The sequence below is a fragment of the Malaclemys terrapin genome, chromosome 1 (genome assembly GCF_027887155.1).
Source record: "Malaclemys terrapin pileata isolate rMalTer1 chromosome 1, rMalTer1.hap1, whole genome shotgun sequence".
NCBI lineage: Eukaryota > Metazoa > Chordata > Testudines > Emydidae > Malaclemys > Malaclemys terrapin.
This window is the reverse complement of record NC_071505.1, coordinates 255,088,710-255,111,578: the sequence shown is the minus strand read 5'-3', so window position 1 is coordinate 255,111,578 and position 22,869 is coordinate 255,088,710. Positions and strand designations below refer to the sequence as shown.

At 40.5% G+C, this 22,869-nt stretch overlaps 1 long non-coding RNA gene across 1 annotated transcript; it reads left to right on the top strand.

The window, feature by feature from the left end:
* Positions 1-8,805: 8,805 nt before the first annotated feature.
* On the top strand, positions 8,806-20,084 carry LOC128835615 (uncharacterized). Its single transcript, XR_008444677.1, has 4 exons — positions 8,806-8,914; positions 10,821-10,934; positions 18,875-18,931; positions 19,862-20,084. It is a non-coding gene; the product is annotated as an uncharacterized LOC128835615 (long non-coding RNA).
* Positions 20,085-22,869: the final 2,785 nt, after the last annotated feature.

Here is a 22,869-nt window from a genome sequence, read left to right as displayed (position 1 = left end):
TCTTATTAAACCTGAAATACCTGGCACAAAGGGTTATACAAATATTAGGGATAGTATAGATATTAACCATATAATATTGCCATTTTACTATTTTTAAGGCCTTTGTTTCACATATGAACTATAGTAGGTTGAAGAGTAAGCTGGTGATAACTGTGGTCACTTGTTCAGATGGTATTTGAGCTATCTCATTATTATTTATTAGATGAAGACTTTTATTTTCATAATGTACAATTTATTGTTTGCTGATTCTCTTTTGGCATTGGCTTGTGCAGCTGCAGAATAGAATTCAATTTCCTCTCAGTCCAGTACAACATGCAATTTAAAGGGTTTCTGTTTGTGTCAAGGGGTCTTAAAAAGCAATCTCTTTGTCTTGGACATTATTCAATGCATTTGGAGCTTGCACGCTTCCTGAAAGTAGCATCACTGCTGATGTGTGTGACAGATTGCATTTTGACAGTCCACATTCCCCTTGGACAAAGTGATACTTTTCTGCATCTGAGGATGAGCTTGTAGCTCTTTGAAATATACTTAGACTTTTCATTATGCATTTTATTTTCTTGCAGTTTGGCTATGTTTGGCTATTTCTTTCCAAAAAGTTTATTCATTCCCTTTTCTCTGAGACTGGTGGTTTTAAATACAGTAAGTCACTTCTGAAATCCAACTGCTGTTTTTTTTTTTTTTTTAATAATTTCAAATTTCTTGTCTACATAAACAGTTTTTTCCCCTAAGGTTACACCACCATTGAGTTGTATTATGTAGGATATTCTGCCTCTCCAAGTCATCCTCAGTATAGTAGGGTTGTTTGATAAGGAACTACTCATTATAATATTTCTAACCAAGAACATAAGAATGGCCGTACTGGGTCAGACCAAAGGTCCATCTAGCCCAGTATCTTGTCTACCAACAGTGGCCAATGCCAGGTGCCCCAGAGGGAGTGAACCCAACAGGCAATGATCAAGTGATCTCTCTCCTGCCATCCATCTCCATCCTCTGACAAACAGAGCCTAGGGACACTCTTCCTTACCCATCCTGGCTAATATCCATTAATGGACTTAACCTCCATGAATTTATCCAGTTCTCTTTTAAACACTGTTATAGTCCTAGCCTTCACAACCTCCTCAGGCAAGGAGTTCCACAAGTTGACTGTGCTCTGTGTGAAGAAGAACTTCCTTTTATTTGCTTTAAACCTGCTGCCCATTAATTTCATTGTTGGAATGATGGACTGTTTATAATCTTGTATGGTCAAGTGGGCTAGTGACCAGTATAAGACAGACATTTCTTGGGGGACACAAGGCTGGGACTGAGCGATATGTGGGTGTCATCCTGTATATTATTCATGGATGGCTGGGTATAGTATTTATGTACTCATCTGGGAGTGCTTTGCATGGTGGTGGCTATGAGAGAGCTCACTAGCAAAATAGTGTAAAATTCATCCCAGGCTGGAGAGGTAAGAGGACACAGCAGTTCAGGTTGCATCCTGGAGAATGGACTCACAAGTGCCAAATGACTAGAACATAAGGAAAACCTGGCCCACAGAAAATAAAGTAAACACCTATGATTTCTTTCTGAAGCTTAGTGTTTGATTTGACTCCACTGGGTTTAGTATAGTTTCATATTAAAACCTGAAAGACAATGCAGCAATAAAAATGTTTTATTCAACCTGCCATAACTACTTATTCTAAAAGTCATGCTCTATGACTGTACAATTCTCTTATTACCTGCAAGTTACCTCCACTATATATCACTCAGCCCTGAGGTGCTTATCCTGACTTATGCATGAATGCTATCATACTGATATGGTACTATTCTCACACTATTGCTTGTATAACCTATACATTTTTAAACTACCCTGGATTTTATTATAGAAACATTTTGATAACAAAAGTAAAACAAAATCCAAAAGAATTGTAATAGTTATTTAAAATTATAGGCTCTTCTTTCATGTTCCAAGGAACTACACTCTGTAAGGTCACTGCTTATTCCTTGTTTCTTTCTCAGAGAGTGTAATAGAGCTCTATTTAAAAAAAAAAAGCCTTATGGTGCTTTTAGGCCTTTTAGGCTCCCCACTCTATAGTTTCACTGCTGGGAGGGGAAACTAGGCTGAGACCTACTTGAGGAAGGATATACATGCGTGGCTCTCAGCAATGCTTAAAGACAAACTTTGCAAATTGCAAAGGAATGTTGAACTAACCTGATATTTTGTCAGTACTGATACCAATTTGTGGATGAGACTTTTGATATCAAAGATGTTATGGAATAATGCATTCTGTAGAGAATGCAGAAAAGCAAAGATATGTCATGAAAGGGGGGAAATATTGTTAATGAAGTATTTTAAAAACTTATTTATGCAATAGACGTTCCCTACACTCTGGTTAGTACAATATACAACATAAACATCTGGGATTAACTTTTTCTCACTATAATACATGTTGTGCTGGTAACACTGCCAATTATTAAAGTTGCCCAGCACTTTGCCTTTTAAAACCTTTTTTTTTCCATCTGCTTATATCTTTGCCAAATTTTAACCATTTGGGTTGAAAAACCCAAAGAAATTCAATGGCAAAAAGTTATATTAACATGTAGTTAAGGTTCCTTGGTAGTATGTCATCCCCTTTTCCTTTTTGTCCTTTAAATGGACAAAGAGTTAAATAGACTCCTGTGGGTAAAAATGAATGGGTTGTAAACTAAGGTGAAGAGATTGTACACTTCAGCAACAGTGTGGTTGGCAGAGCAAAGGTATTTGTGTTAATGGGGTTTATTGGGATATTGCTGAAAGAGAGCAAAGTTAAGATTGCAGGGGCATACCTTAACTCTGCCCTCTTTCATCAATGGGCAACCTTAACTCTGCATTTCCTGGTTTTCAGAACTGTCAGTTCTGCTCAGCTCAGCATTCTGCAAGGGGCCGACATACCACCTAGCAACCTTAACTCAACATTTATTTATTGCCTTTCAGTGTGTGTGTGTATGTGTGTGTGAGACACACCTCCTGGGTGTGCTGTTTTGTCCCATCTAGTGGCACTTAGACCACTTAGTGAGGCCAATGGAGGCTGCGGGAAGTGGCACGGGCCAAGGGATGTTATATTTTTCAAAGATAAGAAGAGCACAGGCAGATGTCAGTGAAACAGCTTGATTAATTTCTGATAAGCATTTATTTTGGCAAAGAACAAAAAACTGGCTATTGAGTTGGTCAAAATAGATTGTGATTTTTTGGATAAAAATCAATGTGTGGGGCTAATTTTGGCCACAGCTTTTGAAACATATGACAAGACTAACAAGGAGTCTGGTGGCACCTTAAAGACTAACAGATTTATTGGGCATAAGCTTTCGTGGGTAAAAACCTCACTTCTTCAGATGCATAGAGTGAAAGTTACATATGCAGGCATTATACACTGACGCATGGACAGAAGGGAGTTACTTCGCAAGTGGAGAACCAGTGTTGACAGGGCCAATTCAATCAGGGTGGATGTAGTCCACTCCCAATAATAGATGAGGAGGTGTCAATTCCAGGAGAGGAAAAGCTGCTTCTGTAATGAGCCAGCCACTCCCAGTCCCTATTCAAGCCCAGATTAATGGTGTTAAATTTGCAAATGAATTTTAGTTCTGCTGTTTCTCTTTGAAGTCTGTTTCTGAAGTTTTTTTGTTCAATGATAGTGACTTTTAAATCTGTAATAGAATGACCAGGGAGATTGAAGTGTTCACTTACTGGCTTTTGTATGTTACCATTCCTGATGTCCGATTTGTGTCCATTTATTCTTTTGCGGAGGGACTGTCCGGTTTGGCCAATGTACATGGCAGAGGGGCATTGCTGGCACATGATGGCATATATAACATTAGTGGATGTGCAGGTGAATGAGCCCTTGATGGTGTGGCTGATGTGGTTGGGTCCTCTGATGGTGTTGCCAGAGTAGATATGGGGACAGAGTAGGCAACGAGGTTTGCTACAGGGATTGGTTCCTGGGTTGGTGTTTCTGTGGTGTGGTGTGTAGTTGCTGGTGAATATTTGCTTCAGGTTGGGGGGTTGTCTGTAAGCGAGGACTGGCCTGCCTCCCAAGGTCTGTGAGAGTGAAGGATCATTTTCCAGGATAGGTTGTAGATCGTGGATAATGCGCTGGAGAGGTTTTAGCTGGGGGCTGTATGTGATGGCCAGTGGTGTTCTGTTATTGTCCTTGTTGGGCCTGTCCTGTAGTAGGTGATTTCTGGGTACCCGTCTTGCTCTGTCAATCTGTTTCCTCACTTCCCCAGGTGGGTATTGTAGTTTTACGAATGCTTGATAAAGATCTTGTAGGTGTTTGTCTCCGTCTGAGTGGTTGGAGCAAATTCGGTTGTATCTTAGGGCTTGGCTGTAGACAATGGATCGTGTGATGTGTCTTGGATGGAAGCTGGAGGCATGTAGGTACGTATAGCGGTCAGTAGGTTTCTGGTATAGGGTGGTGTTTATGTGACCATCACTTATTTGCACTGTAGTGTCCAGGAAGTGGATCTCTTGTGTGGACTGGTCCAGGCTGAGGTTGATGGTGGGGTGGAAATTGTTGAAGTCCAGGTAGAATTCTTCAAGGGCCTCCTTTCCATGGGTCCATATGATGAAGATGTCATCAACGTAGCGCAAGTGGAGGAGGGGCACTAGGGGACGAGAGCTGAGGAAGCGTTGTTCTAAGTCAGCCATAAAAATGTTGGCATACTGTGGGGCCATGCGGGTACCCGTAGCAGTGCCACTGACTTGAAGGTATAAGTTGTCCCCAAAACTGAAGTGGTTGTGGTTGAGGACAAAGTCACAAAGCTCAGCCAGCAGGCATGCTGTGGCCTCATCAGGGATACTGTTCCTGACAGCTTGTAGTTCATCCTCATGAGGAATATTGGTGTAAAGTGCTTCTACATCATGGTGGCCAAGATGGTGTTTTCAGGAAGAACACCAATTCATTGTAGTTTCCTCAAGAAATTGGTGGTGTCTCGAAGATAGCTGGGAGTGCTGGTAGCGTAGGGTCTGAGGAGAGAGTCCAAATAGCCAGATAATCCTGCTGTAAGAGTGCCAATGCCTGAGATGATGGGGCATCCAGGGTTTCCAGGTTTATGGATCTTGGGTAGCAGATAGAATACCCCAGGTCGGGGTTCTGGGGGTGTATCCATGTAGATTTGTTCCCGTACTGTAGCTGGGAATTTCTTGAGCAGATGGTGTAGTTTCTTTTGGTATTCCTCAGTGGGATCAGACGATAGTGGCCTGTAGAATGTAGTCTTGGAGAGTTGCCTGGCAGCCTCCTGTTCATAATCCGACCTGTTCATTATGACTACAGCACCTCCTTTGTCAGCCTTATGACAAGACTATTACATATTCTACAACAACCTACTCATGACATCAGTTGACTATGTTGGGTTTACAACAAAAGCAGGCAGAATATGAATGTAAAACACAATTGTGTAAAATGCATTTCCTGCTTACTAACTGAAACAGAAGACAAAGGGATGCAATCAGAAGAGAAAGGGAAGGAATGTGCATATGCACAAAGAAATCAATCAGTTACAAATAATCTAATAACCTGTTCAATTAAGGTGTACATGTAAGCTGCATTATGCCATACAAGGAAAATTGATATCCTTTGAAAGAATATATTGAGAATAAGAAGAAAACTTTGCCTTTATACAGCACTTTTCAACTAGAGGCTTCAAAGACCTTTACAAGCTGGGTACTGTTATGTCTGTTTTACAGATAGGTTAACTGAGACATGAAAGTACAGATTTGTCAAAGATATTTAGGTGCCTCAATATGCAGATAGGCACCTAGTGGGGTTTTCAAAAGTGCCTAGGTGCATAACTCCCATTGATTGGAATTTAGACACCTTCATGCTTTGAAAATCCACACTAAGCATATATTTGCATCTTGAGAATCCTTTGAAATCTAGCCCTATGTCCTTGTCCTCATCAGAAGAAAGGGTATGTTTTTAGCTCGAGTTAGCTAACACATGATAACTAGCATGAGATTAAAATACTTGTGACGAGAAGGCTGCTGTGCTTTTAACTCTAGTTAATAGGCCAAGTGAAACACTAGGTTCCACCATAGCCTTTACCATGAAACTGCTAACGTGTTAAAACTAGAACCAGACTTGTCTTCACTAGGATTTCTCCTCATGTTAGTTGTGTTTTATTTAAAGCTACATAAGAAGACACTTTTTTCCTATGGCGATACAACCAAAGGAATGTCAAAATTTTCCAACTTTGGTGCCGAAAGATAAGTAACTAAATCTGTAGGCACCTAAATAAAAATGACCAAATTTTGAAATTTGCCAAGCATCTTGAGATCCTATTGACTTTGATTTGCTGCTCAACACCTCTGAAAATCAGGAAAATTAGTTCAGTGCTGAAATATGGTGTCAAGGCTGTATCCCCACTTTGAACTTTAGGGTACAAATATGGGGGCCTGCATGAAAACTTCTAAGCTTAACTACCAGCTTAGGTCTGGTCCGCTGCCACCATCCCAAAGCTAATTCCCTTCCCTGGGTAGCCTTGAGAGACCTTCATCAATTCCCTGGTGAATACAGATCCAAACCCCTTGGATCTTAAAACAAGGAGAAATTAACCATCCCCCCTTCTTTCTCCCACCAACTCCTGGTGAATACATATCCAACCCCCTTGGATCTAAAACAAGGAGAAATTAACCATTCCCCCTCCTTCCTTTCACCAACTCCTGGTGAATACAGATCCAACCCCCTTGGATCTGAAAACAAGGAAAAATCAATCAGGTTCTTAAAAAGAAGGCTTTTAATTAAAGAAAAAGGTAAAAATCATCTCTGTAAAATCAGGATGGAAAATAACTTTACAGGGTAATCAAACTTAAAGAGCTCAGAGGACCTCCCTCTAGCCTCAGGTTCAAAGTATAGCAAACAAAGATAAACACTCCAGTAAAAGGTACATTTACAAGTTGAGAATACAAAGTAAAACTAAGATGCCTTGCCTGGCTTTTTACTTACAAGTTTGAAATAGGAGAGACTTGTTTAGAAAGATGTGGAGAACCTGGATTGATGTCTGGTCCTTCTCAGTCCCAAGAGAGAACGAACTCCCAAACAGAGAGCACAAACAAAAGCCCCCCGCCCCCTCCCAAGATTTGAAAGTATCTTGTCCCCTTATTGGTCCTTTAGGTCAGATGCCAGCCAGGTTACCTGAGCTTCTTAACCCTTTACAGGGAAAAGGATTTTGGAGTCTCTGGCCAGGAGGGATTTTATAGTACTGTACACAGGACAGCTGTTACCCTTCCCTTTATAGTTATGACATATGGATTTATCTTTCTAGCCCAAGTTTGAAAATGTAGATCTTAGAAGTTTGCCCAGTGCCAGAAAATGAGCTAGGGATACAGCAAGAATGAACCGAAGTGTCCTTGATTCCCAGTCTCCTGCTCTAGTTTTAGTTGTTTTCCATATGATAGTAAAGCTAAAGTCAGCAAGCTCTCAGGAAACAATGGAAAATCACCTGAAGAAATTGCAACAGAAATCAGCTCTCTTTTTTGGGGGCATTTTGATGATGTATTTTGTTTTTAAAGATCATAAATAGAGATAAATATAGTGATAATGTTACCCCTTTTGATTCGGTCAAATATTTGGCGACTTGCATGTTGTTTCCATTAGGAGGAGAAATGAATGGTGGAGTCAGGTATTTCTTTGATACATTCTTGTTTATATACAAAGACTGTACAATGTTCTATTTCCCTCAACACAGTATAATCAAATAGCAGGAGACATTTTCTTTGTGCACAGTTCCAAAGTGCTCTAGTCAGCCAGCCAGCCAGCAAGCACTCTGCCCAAAGCATGCTCTCTCAACTTTTTCTCAGTCAAATGAGAAGTGCTGTCTCTGGGACTTCCTGGTTGCCTTCTCTGTATGCTTCTGTAGCATTTCTGTTGCTTATGTCTTACACACATAGCTCCCTCAAACAATACGCAGCGCTGTGTGCTTGCATTCAGTCTCCAGTCAAAGCCTAAGCTTCATAACCATCCTTATATATGGTATGTGTTTTGGATGGTAGCTCCTATTGTTTCAGTTATCTATTTCATAAAGGAGCAAAATTTATTTTTACATTTAGCCTTAATGAAGGGCACATCTTATGCTCCCCTTCAGCTTCAATGAGGTTTCACCCAACCTCTAGTGCATGTGTGTGCACTGTGGATGTTTCACTTACTCAACATACTAATTATATCATGCTCCTGCAGATTATTTTGTTGATCCAAAATTAAATGACATAGCCAGGGTTGTATGGATAGACTAAAACATGCCGAATACAAATCTGCCTGAAACCGGTGTTTATGCACTTAGCACTGCTCAGCTGTGCCGTTGCTGCTGCTACCCATATTACCACAGGTACAATGCTATGTATACTTGTGCTAGCTTGAGGAGAACTATTGCAACTATGTGTATGTGAGCTTGTAGTGTAGACATCGCTTTAGTCACATAAGCAATCCTAGTGTCTTCAACTTCTGTGAATAACCTTTCAGGATCAGGCCTTTTGCAAACTTCAGGATTTCATCCACTCACTGTGACAGCTGGAGACATATTTTTGATTTTCCCCCCAAACAGAAATGAAGCACTTCAAACTGTATGCAAGTCTGACTTCCCTGAAGGCAGCTATCTAAAAAACAACTGTCTCATTTCTCTTTAAATGAACCATTGGTTGCCAATGATCTTTTGGCTCTTATAGAAGATCTTTCCCTGCAGGAAACAGTGGATGAGAACAAGCTGTTTAAAGATTACTCAGTCATCAGACCTTTCCTACTTGAGCTTATAAAACAGGATTTATCACCAATGGGAAAGTGTCAGGAGGTTTTCAACGGTGCTCACAGACTTTCAACTCAGTATTATGCTATATCCCAAGTACTGAACTTGTTTCTGAAGAAAGAATTCTTCTGCCTTCCAGAGCCCTCTCTACACATACACAAAGGTAAACTATTTTACAACATGGTTTAACGTAATACTGCATGGTTAGCTGGGTTTTCATACAGTACCCAATATAACCTAATCCTAGATCTGATCCCCAATTCTTTAGCAGGCTATTGCATCTATTTTTTCTCATTAAGCATTGTTCTCTTGAATTTCACTATGTGAGTTTCAATTTCCACATAACAATTAAATGAACTTGATCATATCTCTTTATGCATTGGAAAATCAGTGACAGTGTTGCTTAATCAATTTCTAACAATTAAAGGAAAGCTTTTCCTATCACAAAGTTAAAGGAAATGATGTGTTAGCAACTGGGAATTTATGTGGAAATAGCAGCATTCTACCCTTTAAATCATTAGCTACAAAAATGTATCTCTATATTGCTTTGTCATTTTTTAAATATGTATTGGTTGAAACTGCATGAAAAGTAATTACATAACATTTTCCCAGAGTACTAACTCTGAAATTGTAACTATTTATGAAGAATGATGCAAAAAAAGGAAAATTATGTTTAACTATGGAAAGAAAGGATATTTCTCACCTGTGTGTCGTATGCATGTGTAATTGAGATGCTTCTACTGCTGCAATTGATTTTCTTTTTCTTTTTTTAAGTTAAGAGGGGAGAGAAGTGGTGGGGTGGAGACAGACTTTTGTTGGATCCTCTGTCCCGTCACATGTGCAGACAGCAGGACAAAGCACTTAGCTTCCTAAATCCTTATTTAAATCTAGCCCTATCTGCCACTTTAAGTGCTTAAATCCCAGAATCAGGTCCCACTGGGATTCACAAACCCCCCACTTCAGCTGCCTCTGAACCCTAAAATCTCTTGATGCCTATATTTTTTTGTAGTAAAGTTCCTTAGGCACCTATGTTTCTGCCTCTGCTCATGTGCACACCAGTCTCACACCAGGCATCTGGATGCCGAGGCCCCAGAGCAATTCACAAACGGGAAAAGACAAGTTTCCTTCACATAACTTGCCTGTGGGGACTGATCCAATATGAATGCTCTGAGCTTGCCTACCGGATTGAGCCTTTATAGATGAGTTTAGACCAAATGGCCTGGGTCAGGGGACAAGATAGCTTTTATCTCAGTGGTTAGAGTACTAACCGAGATGTGAGAGACCCAGGTTCCAGTCTTCCTGCTCCATTTTTAAAAACTATTTATCCACAGTGGAACAGCTTCAACAGGATAGCTTGAGATAACCCCACATCAGAATGTCCCATAGCTCAGTCATTAGGACACTCATCTGAGAGGTGATGAAGCCCTGTTCAAATCCCTTTGACCACTCTGGGGGCATGAGATTTGAACCAGGTGAATATGCTAACCATGGGGCTAAAAGTTATAAGGGAGGCCATCCTCACCCCCAACTTCTTGCAAATGTGGCATAGGCACAAAACACCAAGACAGGGTTTGCAGCTGAAAATTCCCAGCAGAGAAAGTTGCTTCCCTGCAGCCCTGGTTTAGGCATCTATCTCCAGGAGAGGGACAGGGATTAAGACATCCCCCCTCAGCTTGACATCTTCCACTGGCTAGCTTAGGTGAGGAGCAGCCTAGCAGGCTGGCTTTTGTGTGTCCCATTCTAAGATGCCTATTCATTGTATAGGGAACCCAGATGCCTAACACAGGCTTTGTGAATCCCAGTGATGTTCTAGGCTCCTAAAAGGTAGGCATAATAATGTCGAGCATCACCCTATCTAGGACTTTGGGGACTGTGTGGTGGAAGGAAGGGTGGTGTTACTGAGCACATTGTCTATTAGACTCCAGTTAATGTGAGAATATCCTCAGCATAACAGACTGTTTATTTCTAAGCAGGTAATTAAGCATGTGCTAAATGGAATTTCACCTGCTTGTGACATCCAGAATCAGTTGGTTAACAACTAGACTTAATTATTCTTTTATGCTGTGCAGCTCAGAGACAATGAAAGGAGTATTTTTGCAATGGTGACCGACTTCTGATTGACCATGACTGAGTGTGCCATGGAGAGTTATTTTAATGAAGCATCAGTGAAGAAGCGCTTCAATGTACGTATGAAGCTTCTTCAAGTGGTACTATTATGGCTCTATTATGCTATGTCCATTATCTCAAGGCACCCTGTGTGCACTATCTTTTGGAATCTGTCATTTTTGCAAGCAAGACAATAAATGCCTCTGAAATAGTGGACACCATCTCTGTTTGCTTTTGAAAGCAATTTTTGTTTTGTTTTCTGTATCTGAGAACAATGAGGACACCCTCAGTTAGCATTGGAAGAAATTATTTAGATGCTAGTTCTACAATTGTGAAGAATATAGATTTTAACAAGATCAGGAAAGGGTTATGGAAGATTACAAGAGTATAGGAAGCAGCAAGGAAATGAGCAAGTTCAATAAATATTTAAAGCTTGTCTATACAGATGTTAAATCAGATTAACTTGAGTTTGCTCACCAAGTGCCATGGGGGTCTCACCAGGAGGTGATTTATCTGGGCAGCCAAGAGCTATATAACACAGAGATTACACAACCTATGGAAAGCCTCATTTTGGAGGAGAACTTTACCAGAAGCCAGCCTGAAAATGTAGTGAAAGGGAGCGCTACCAATAAGTATTATGAACTGTATTACAATATAACTACATAGGGTGATTTAACCAGCCTTTTTTTTTTTGCATACTAGCTGTTCATCACCATATTGGGCAGAATTAGGAACTTCTCTCCACCTGCTCAGCATTTAACCTCCCCCTCCCAAATATTTTCAACATGTCAATCCACTCCAGATATTTAAATCTATACAGTTTTGTTTCCCCAGAGTATTAAATTCTACACCCATTGGTTATGCTTTCCTCCTCCATACCCCCTTTCTCAACCTGGTTTTGCTCCCTCTCTACACATCTATCCACCCACCATCCCCCAGAATTCTCCCTGGGATCAGGACTCACCACCGCTGGCACCTCCTGCTGATTGCTCCGGGAATTAGCTCTTGTCAGCTGTGGAGCGCCCTCTGCGTATGGTGTCTCGCCCATTGTCTGCTCTGCTGATTTGGGAACTGCTTTGCTCCCCACTTGGCAGTGTCTGCTTCAGGACACTGCCATCTGGCAGCGCCCACTACTCCATTTTCACCCTCTTCCAGGTGGGGGAAGAAGGGGTGTTAATGACAGTCCTTCGGCTTGCACCTGCCTCAGTGGCCAACCACAACCCCAAAGTCTAGCTCCTCACCTCAGGGGCAAGTTGCAGTCTGTCTCAGCCACACTCCTCTGTGGCCAGGTACAGTGCAAGGGGGGAAAGGCGGGACCCAGGCCCACATGCTACTCTGGGTCCTGACCGAGGGACCCTCTAGCACAGGTAAATAAACCAGCCCGGCCCGCCAGGGAGCTTACCCAGGCGGGCCGCATGCCAAAGGTTGCCGATCCCTGCTTTATATTAATGTTCTTATTAATGATTGTCATGATCACAACACTAGGGTGCCCTCCATGCTTCCTGACAGCAGTTGAAAATTGCCTGGCAAAGTTACTGGATACCAGAAGAGCAATTATGGGAGTTTGTCAGTTTGACCCCGGATCTCAGAATTCCTGTAGTTTCTGGTAGACATCTCTCAGCGTACTGCAAGAGAAACCATAGAGCTTACAGCTGAACAGCATCATGGAATATATGCTGTGCAGTTAATTTGAACAAGTTCAGAGCTATGTGACTGAAATTATTAACAAGGAAAGTACTTTAATTTGGCATAACAATGTTATATGGATGAACTTCAGTTCATTATAGTTTAATTGCTGCATTTATTGTGAACAAACCAATACAATAACATTGTATTATTCTGCTAGGCTAGCTAATACTAAATATATATATTATTTGCTTTGGAGTACAATACAGCTGGGAATGTACATTGGACATCCTAACAACTCTTTGTGGATTTGAATGTCATCCAATCAGGCAGAAGAGCTAATACAATATTATGTAATGATCACTCACACAGTGCAAATAGCCAACACCTGAAGAAAAAATGTTGCACATACTTTGATTTCTTTTTCTTTTTCAAATAATTTCAAATTTGGGAAAAATAACTCTTTGTGGATATTTCATGAACAGAAAGAAGTTGTTTATTAAATAAACTGTTTATTGTGAATAGTTCACCCAGATTTAGATTACAATGAATTAGGAGTCAGGAGATCAAGAAGGAAGAAAAGGAGTAGAAATGTGCTCCTGAGGAATTTTTTAAGCCACGTGCATTACCAATTACTACAGACAGTCAATACAGCACAAAGGCAGATATCACCAAGATGATGATTTACTCACAGCACAGTTGTCTTGCTGTTTAAAGCCAATGAGGACAATAGTTGTCAGTGCACAGGTACCACAGTCATTGCATCACAGCCACCTTTGTCCATGGCATAGAAATGGTTGTCATTACAATTACCATGGGATGGGATTTGATAAAAAGAATAAGTAGCAGCTAGCAGTGTTGCAGGAACGTATCCATCTGATCCAATGTTTTGGTCAGTAGCGACAGATGTACTTTGCGAATATTTTATTAGTAACAAAACCTGTCAAAATATTTCTCCAAATCTGTATAAATTATGAAGACATCAAAAAAATCTGAGAGTGTCAAAAGAAGCTTGTCTGTTCTCAAATGGTTCAGTTCATTCAGATGTTAAAAAAATTTTCAACATCTCTGAAGAACAATAAGCTCCACAGCTCCAGGAGACAATACAACAGATCATCTCAATAATTGGAAGGGTTTTTCATCTCCTATAGGCAGGAAGCTTGCACCTGTCCTTGACCATCTATATGCACTGATTGCAAACCACTTGAAGTATGAAGATGGATTCAACGACTGGTATACAGAAGTGGAGAGACAGGTCATAGTTATACAATAGTTTGGTGCAGAACGGTTTTCATTTTTCTGGTGACAATGAATATCTTTGTTCTTCTGAAAAAAGAGAAAGTATTTTGGTAGACCCTGAATTAAAAATTCTATTGATATCAATGGAAAACCACAAAGTAAGATAATACTCAATGTGAGAAAGGGTGTCAGAATCCTGCTCATAAAGTTCTGAAGATTGATTGATATTAATGGGTTAAGGCTCACACACTCCCCTGGTACAGTAGTAAGTATTATGATTCTCATGTGTAAAATGGGGAGACTGAGGGTATGTCTATCCTGCAGTGGGAGGTGTAATTTCCAGCTTGGGTAGGGCACACACATGCTAGCTTTGCTCAAGCTAGTATACTAAAAAATGACAGTGTAGTTGCAGCCAAATAAAGTCCTGTCCAAGCCTCTAGGTAAATACTTAGGTGCTTAGACCATGTTACCACCCACATCTCTGTGGCTACATTGATATTTTTAGCACACAAACTCAATCAAAGCTCAGCATGTGTATGGCTATCCATGCTGGAAATTACACCTCCCTCTGCAGGATTGATGTATCTTGAGACAAAGATAGGTCACACAAGGTCAAACACAAAGTTTATGGCAGAGTTGGTAATGGAACAGAGATCTCTTGGCTCCCAGTCTTGTGTGTGACCCATCTGACCAGCCTTCCTATTTAACAGTCGTCCGTATCTTTTGTTATAGTTTGGCATTAACATTGGTGATGAGAGGGGTAAGGTTTATGTGAAAATTCCAATCATATAGCAGGCAAGTATATGGGCCTGCAAATGTAACTGGAAATTAAAAAAACAACAACAAAAAACGAACAAACAAACAAAAAAATTACTTATGAAAATGAATTTATGAAGTATTACTATGAGTTTCTATTTTGTAAAATGTGTGACACAGAGACTTAGGGACCTCAGGTGACCTGAAAACAAACAAACGAACAAACAAACAAACAGGAACAGGTGGGTAAGACAGAGACTATCAAAAATTGAAGAGAGAGGCGAGAGAAAGTGAAATCTGAATGTAGACATTGTGTTGGTGAATATATTACCACTTCCACCCTCTTTCATACATCTCTTAACTCTTCCCTAAATCACAGGCCAGAGTCCTATCTTTTCAGGACCTTTCAGAAATCATTATTCAGATTAAACCTCAGGGGTACTGTATATATATATACTGTATATATATATATATACAGTATATATATATATATATATATACACCTTGCAGTAGCTGTTAATAATAGTTCCCAGTCAGTTTCAAAGAGACAGTACCATACAATTTATTAGTAAACAAATGTTTAATACTCTCAGAAAACATTGTAAATACTATTTGGAATACTTATAACATCTTAAACAAAAGCTATTAGATAGTAAATCTACTGGTGTTCCTTATTCAGACTTTACCACTTTGTTGCTGTTACATATATTTAAATGTAAGCTTTCCACATAATTTACACTTCTCTCCTTTAGTACACACATAAACACATTCTCCTCTAATTTACTTTCAGAGATGATTTCTAGTCTCTATAATGTGGCCATGATATGTAGCATGTGTAACCAGGACTCTTCAGACTTTGAGAGGAATGGCAGCATCTCAGTTCATTTCCACACTTCAAAGCCTTGTCAGTAAAACAAAAGTCTGGGGATCCTTACAACTGGCACCATGCCAGCCCTTGGGTTAATAGTTGACTGGTCTCCTCAGTTGCTGGTAAGATAGGAAATCTGTAGCCTGTATCAAAAGCAGCACAAGTGTTAGGTTGAGCATATAAAACATCCATTCCCTAGATTTCCAAAAGGCTCTCACTATAGATCCATAGATAAATTCTAGGACTGGAAGGGACCTCAAGAGGTCATCGAGTCCAGTCCCCTGCCCGCATGGCAGGACCAAATACAGTCTAGACCATCCCTGATAGACTTTTATCTAACCTACTCTTAAATATCTCCAGAGATGGAGATTCCACAACCTCCCTAGGCAATTTATTCCAGTGTTTAACCACCCTGACAGTTAGGAACTTTTTCTTAATGTCCAACCTACACCTCCCTTGCTGCAGTTTATGCCCATTGCATTGCTTCTTGTACTATCCTTAGAGGCTAAGGTGAACAAGTTTTCTCCCTCCTCCTTATGACACCCTTGTAGATACCTGACAACTGCTATCATGTCCCCTCTCAGTCTTCTCATTTCCAAACTAAACAAACCCAATTCTTTCAGCCTTCCTTCATAGGTCATGTTCTCAAGACCTTCAATCATTCTTGTTGCTCTTCTCTGGACCCTCTCCAATTTTTCCACATCTTTCTTGAAATGCGGTGCCCAGAACTGGACACAATACTCCAGTTGAGGCCTAACCAGAGCAGAGTAGAGTGGAAGAATGACTTCTCGTATCTTGCTCACAATATACCTGTTAATACATCCCAGAATCATGTTTGCTTTTTTTGCAACAGCATCACACTGTTGACTCATATTTAGCTTGTGGTGCACTATAAACCCTAGATCCCTTTCTGCCGTATCCCTTCCTAGACAGTCTCTTCCCATTCTGTATGTGTGAAACTGATTTTTCCTTCGTAAGTGGAGCACTTTGCATTTCTCTTTGTTAAACTTCATCCTGTTTAACTCAGACCATTTCTCCAATTTGTCCAGATCATTTTGAATTATGACCCTGTCCTCCAAAGCAGTTGCAATCCCTCCCAGTTTGGTATCATCCGCTAATTTAATAAGCGTACTTTCTATGCCAATATCGAAATCGTTAATGAAGATATTGAACAGACCCGGTCCCAAAAACAAACCCCTGAGGAACCCCACTCGTTATGCCTTTCCAGCAGGATTGGGAACCATTAATAACAACTCTCTGAGTATGGTTATCCAGCCAGTTATGCACCCACCTTATAGTAGCCCCATCTAAATTGTATTTGCCTAGTTTATCGAAAAGAATATCATATGAGACCATATCAAATGCCTTACTAAAGTCTAGGTATACCACATCCACAGCTTCTCCCTTATCCACAAGACTCGTTATCCTATCAAAGAAAGCTATCAGATTGGTTTGACATGATTTGTTCTTTACAAATCCATGCTGGTTATTCCCTATCACCTTACCACCTTCCAAGTGTTTGCAGATGATTTCCTTAATTACTTGCTCCATTATCTTCCCTGGCACAGATGTTAAACTAACTGGTTTGTAGTTTCCTGGGTTGTTTTTATTTCCCTTTTTATAGATGGGCACTATATTTGCCCTTTTCCAGTCTTCTGGAATCTCTCCCGTCTCCCATGATTTTCCAAAGATAATAGCTAGAGGCTCCGATACCTCCTCTATTAGCTCCTTGAGTATTCTAGGATGCATTTCATCAGGCCCTAGTGACTTGCAGGCATCTAACTTTTCTAAGTGATTTTTAACTTGTTCTTTTTTTATTTTATCTGCTAAACCTACCCCCTTCCCATTAGCATTCACTATGTTAGGCGCTCCTTCAGATTTCTCGGTGAAGACCGAAACAAATAAGTCATTAAGCATCTCTGCCATTTCCAAGTTTCCTGTTACTGTTTCTCCCTCTTCACTGAGCAGTGGACCTACCCTGTCTTTGGTTTTCCTCTTGCTTCTAATGTATTGATAAAAAGTCTTCTTGTTTCACTTTATTCCCGTAGCTAGTTTGAGATCATTTTATGTCTTTGCCTTTCTAATTTTTCCCCTGCATTCCTGTGTTGTTTGCCTATATTCATCCTTTGTAATCTGTCCTAGTTTCCATTTTTTATGACTCCTTTTTATTTTTTAGATCATGCAAGATCTCGTGGTTAAGCCAAGGTGGTCTTTTGCCACATTTTCTATCTTTCCTAACCAGCGGAATAGCTTGCTTTTGGGCCCTTAATAGTGTCCCTTTGAAAAACTGCCAACTCTCCTCAGTTGTTTTTCCCCTCAGTCTTGATTCCCATGGGACCTTACCTATCAGCTCTCTGAGCTTACCAAAATCCGCCTTCCTGAAATCCATTGTCTCTATTTTGCTGTTCTCCATTCTACCCTTCCTTAGAATTGCAAACTCTAAGATTTCATGATCACTTTCACCCAAGCTGCCTTCTACTTTCAAATTCTCAACGAGTTCCTCCCTATTTGTTAAAATCAAGTCTAGAACAGCTTCCCCCTTAGTAGCTTTTTCAATCTTCTGAAATAAAAAGTTGTCTGCAATGCAGTCCAAGAATTTGTTGGATAGTCTGTGCCCCGCTGTGTTATTTTCCCAACATATATTTGGATAGTTGAAGCCCCCATCACCACCAAATCTTGGGCTTTGGATGATTTTGTTAGTTGTTTAAAAAAAGCCTCATCCACCTCTTCCACCTGGTTAGGTGACCTGTAGTAGACTCCTAGCATGACATCACCCTTGTTTTGTTACCCCTTTTAGCCTAACCCAGAGACTCTCAACACTTCCGTCTCCTATGTCTATCTCTACCTCAGTCCAAGTGTGTACATTTTTAATATATAGGGCAACACCTCCCTTTTTCCCCTGTCTATCCTTCCTGAGCAAGCTGTACCCATCCACACCAACATTTCAATCATGTGTATTATCCCACCAAGTTTCAGTGATGCCAACAATGTCATAGTTTTATTTATTTATTAGCTCTTCCAGTTCTTCCTGCTTATTACCCATACTTCTCGCATTTGTATATAGGCATCTAAGATACTGGTTTGAGCTTGCCTCCCAGTTTTGTCCTGACCCTCCTTTCTCTCTGCCAATATAGCCCACACTCCCTCTTGTTTCCGACCCATCTCCCAGGTCTCCATGTTCCCCACTTACCTGTGAGCTTTGCTCACCTGTCCCCGTCGAACCTAGTTTAAAGCCCTCTATCTTCTCAGTTTATCTATCTTAGTCCATCTAAGTCAGGTAAGAAAGTTCAAATCTTCACCTCACTGAACTTTCCCCCTATTCTTTACATAATTGGTACATGTAAAAGCTAAATGTATAAATTCAACAGGCTGTGTATCCTTTAGGAGTGACAAGTGCTTCCCCTCCTTCCCCCAGTTCTCTCTCTAGGTCCATACAAGACCGTGTGGTGAACCAAATGTTATCCTAATCAAGGGCTTTGCCAGTAAATAAAACTGGAATAGCACTGAACTGTATCCAATGTGTTACAGGGATTGGGACCCAGTCTTCAGAGCAGACCCATCTCTTGGCCCTGTGTGGATCAGCAGGTGAGTCCACAGGGCTGTATTTGGGTATGTCTGTGCTGCAGGGTGTACTCACATACTGGCTTGTGGACATGTGGGAACATGTTAGCAAAGCCTGCCTCCAAGATTCCACATTGCAGAGCTACACATCCCCACATCCGGTATACCCACAGCCATACTGGTGCTGCAGTTACACAAGTTTTGTGCTAGGATTTTGGGGGATGTATCTCATGGTCCTTACCACCTGGCCAGCTGTAGCTACTCTAGGAATTGGTTCACAGAGTATTGTGGAAGACCTTGTCGGTTCTGTCCGAATCCCTGTTTGGAGGTGGCTTTAGTCCACAAAGCCATTTAGCTGAGGCACCTCTGGCTCTACGCACTCCTCACTTCTGTCCCTTCCAACCAGGGGACAAATCAGTAGTGTAGTCAAGGGTAAACAGTGATTATCCATTTATCATTTGGGGAATATGGAATTTAGTTTAGGTTAGTTTACCACCTTTTTTTTTTAACCACTACACCACTGGGACAAGCCAAGGAATGAATTGCTTCTATAACTTTTATATTTGTTAACCTCTCCCCCTCTGAGCTCTGATAGGTTCTGCTCTCAAAAGGTGTGGGATGTACAAGATTGTTTGACATAAATGAAAGCTTATACATCTTCAGAAACAGCTACTGGGCATGTCCAGTAACTGTCACAGATGTTTTGGGGCTCTTCTAGTTAAGCCCTGAACACTGCACATGTGCAGAGATAGTTCTACCAATTCATGTATTCAAATAAAAAATAATCTCTCTTTCTTTGGACTTAAAAAAAAAGCATATACTACAGTTTAAAGCAAATGGGAAGGATTAAAGGCATAACACCAGTTGTTGATTGTGTTCCCTATCTGCCCAGTCTCTCAACTTGGTCTGTTTTCACATGGCTGAACTGTGACCCTACGCTTTTTCATTTTTCAGTATGCTTCAAACCCGTTCTTCTGCCTAAACAGTAAGACAAATCCTAATGAAGGAGCTAGAAAAGGCATGTTGGAAGCAAAGATTGACTATGACATAAAGTAGGCTCATGAGGAACAGCTGAAACTGATGCCAGAAAAGCTTTGAAAAAGGAAACAGAGAGGTTCAAAAAGCCTTGGAAGAGTGACAATGATTCACCTACAGGAAGAAGCACAATAGAACCAAAAAAAATATTAGGATGTCTCAAAGCAAATGGTGGAGAGGGAGAAAACAATCTCTACACTTTTTCCTTAGGTGTTTTCTTCCTGTCTCAACTCCTTACTACTGTCTTCTCCACCATTTCCACAGATCCATTGCTTTTAACTATATAGACAAGTGTGGTCCTCATTCCCATGTTCTTTTTTATGTATTTTGCCACCCTTTTCCTCCTTGTTCTTGTCACAACCGCACAGATCTTGAATCTAGGTCCACAGCATTCCCAGATGACTGTTGCCTCCTTGAACCTATCCAGAAGCATACTATGAACTAGCCGAGTAGGAGAGACTATGAAACCTGAAGTTACATCAGGAAGCGCTTCCCTGGACCTGACTAGAGGGACACCATGGCCTCTGATTGGTCAAGGCTTCCTATTTAAATACTAAGAGAGACACAGGATTTTGAGGGGGGTGTCAGTTACTTTGAGTTGTGTGTGATGCATTTATTACAACATCAATGTGCATGCTAGAGATAGCTTCTAGTGAAATGACAGTTACACTACAAATTAAACTACTGGATGTAACTTTCTGAGCCAAAGTTAATGAGAACCACAATGATGAACGTATCAAATAAATATATGAGGAATGTTAGGAATTCAATAGGTGAACTGCAAAAAGAAGAACAGGAGTACTTGTGGCACCTTAGAGACTAACAAATTTATTAGAGCATAAGCTTTCGTGGACTACAGCCCACTTCTTCGGATGCATATAGAATGGAACATATAATGAGGAGATATATACACATACATACAGAGAGCATAAACAGGTGGGAGTTGTCTTACCAACTCTGAGAGGCCAATTAATTAAGAGAAAGTATATTTTCTTTGTTGGGCCTGTCTTGTAGGAGGTGACTTCTGGGTACTCGTCTGGCTCTGTCAATCTGAAAGAAAATAACAGAACACCACTAGCTGTCACCTTCAGCCCCCAACTAAAACCTCTCCAGCGCATCATCAGAGATCTACAACCTATCCTGAAAGATGATCCTTTACTCTCACAGATCTTGGGAGACAGACCTGTCCTCGCTTACAGACAACCCCCCAACCTAAAGCAAATACTCACCAGCAACCACACATCACTGAACAAAACCACTAACCCAGGAACCTATCCTTGTAACAAACCCCAATGCCAACTCTGTCCACATATCTATTCAAGTGACATCATCATAGGACCTAATCACATCAGCCATACCATCAGGGGCTCGTTCACCTGCACATCTACCAATGTGATATATGCCATCATGTGCCAGCAATGCCCCTCTGCCATGTACATTGGCCAAACCGGACAGTCTCTACGCAAAAGAATTAATGGACACAAATCTGACATCAGGAATCAAAATACTCAAAAACCAGTGGGAGAACACTTTAACCTGTCTGGTCATTCAGTGACAGACCTGCGGGTGGCTATATTACAACAGAAAAACTTCAAAAACAGACTCCAAAGAGAGACTGCAGAGCTAGAATTGATATGCAAACTAGACACAATCAACTCCGGTTTGAATAAGGACTGGGAATGGCTGAGCCATTACAAACGTTGACTCTATCTCCCCTTGTAAGTACTCTCACACTTCTTATCACACTGTCTGTACTCGGCTAGCTTGATTATCACTTCAAAAGTTTTTTTTCTCTTAATTAATTGGCCTCTCAGAGTTGGTAAGACAACTCCCACCTGTTTATGCTCTCTGTATGTGTGTGTATATATCTCCTCATTATATGTTCCATTCTATATGCATCCGAAGAAGTGGGCTGTAGTTCACGAAAGCTTATGCTCTAATAAATTTGTTAGTCTCTAAGGTGCCACAAGTACTCCTGTTCTTCTTTTTGCGGATACAGACTAACACGGCTGTTACTCTGAAATAGGTGAACTACAGCACACAATGTTAGAATGCCAAATGCTGTTCCAGTTAAAGTGTGGATGAAGGATTTGAAAGATAAGGAAAAGTTGAATGAAGTCAAAACTTTTAGTTATGGAAAAAATTGTTGTGAATGGAAAGTTGTATATCCAAATGTAGATTTAGATTTATTTTATAAAGTTAAGGGTAAAAAAGAGACAGTATTACAAATAAAATGTACCAGTATATACATGAAAAGTGGAGTCAGTTTTGTCAAATATATATAGATGGGTCCAAAAAGGGGAGGGGGGGGGGAACAACAACAAAAAACAGGAAGAGTAGGGATGGCAGAGTGCATACCAAAATTGGGAAATAATACATCTAAAAGAATATCTAATTATATAGCTGTCATGACAGCTGACCTAGTAGCAAAAATGCTAGCATTAAATTGGATCTGGGATGTATACCCAGCAGCAGGTCATTTTTTTAAATTCAATCTCAGGCCTTATGGCGATAAAAAAGTGTGTCATAGTATGTAGAAATTATTTAATCAATGAAATGATATTTTTAATAACAGAGTTAGTATAGATGGGGATACATGTAGCATGGAGATACATGTAGCTTGGATCCCAGTGCATATTGGAGTAATGGAACAAAATGGTGGGCAAAACAGCTAAAAATGCTGTCAGAAATGGAAGGAGTGACATAGAAATGCCCGTGAGTAAATCCTAATACAGAACAATTTAAAGAGGAACGACAGAAAATTTGAATGAAAGAAAAACAGGAAAAAGGTTTTTTTTATATTGTGCCCTAGAGTTGAGGATTATGACTAAGGCTAAGTTTTTTCTCATGGATATTTATAGTAAAAGTCATGGACAGGTCAGGGGAATAAACAAAAAATCACGGAAGCCTGTGACCTGTCCATGACT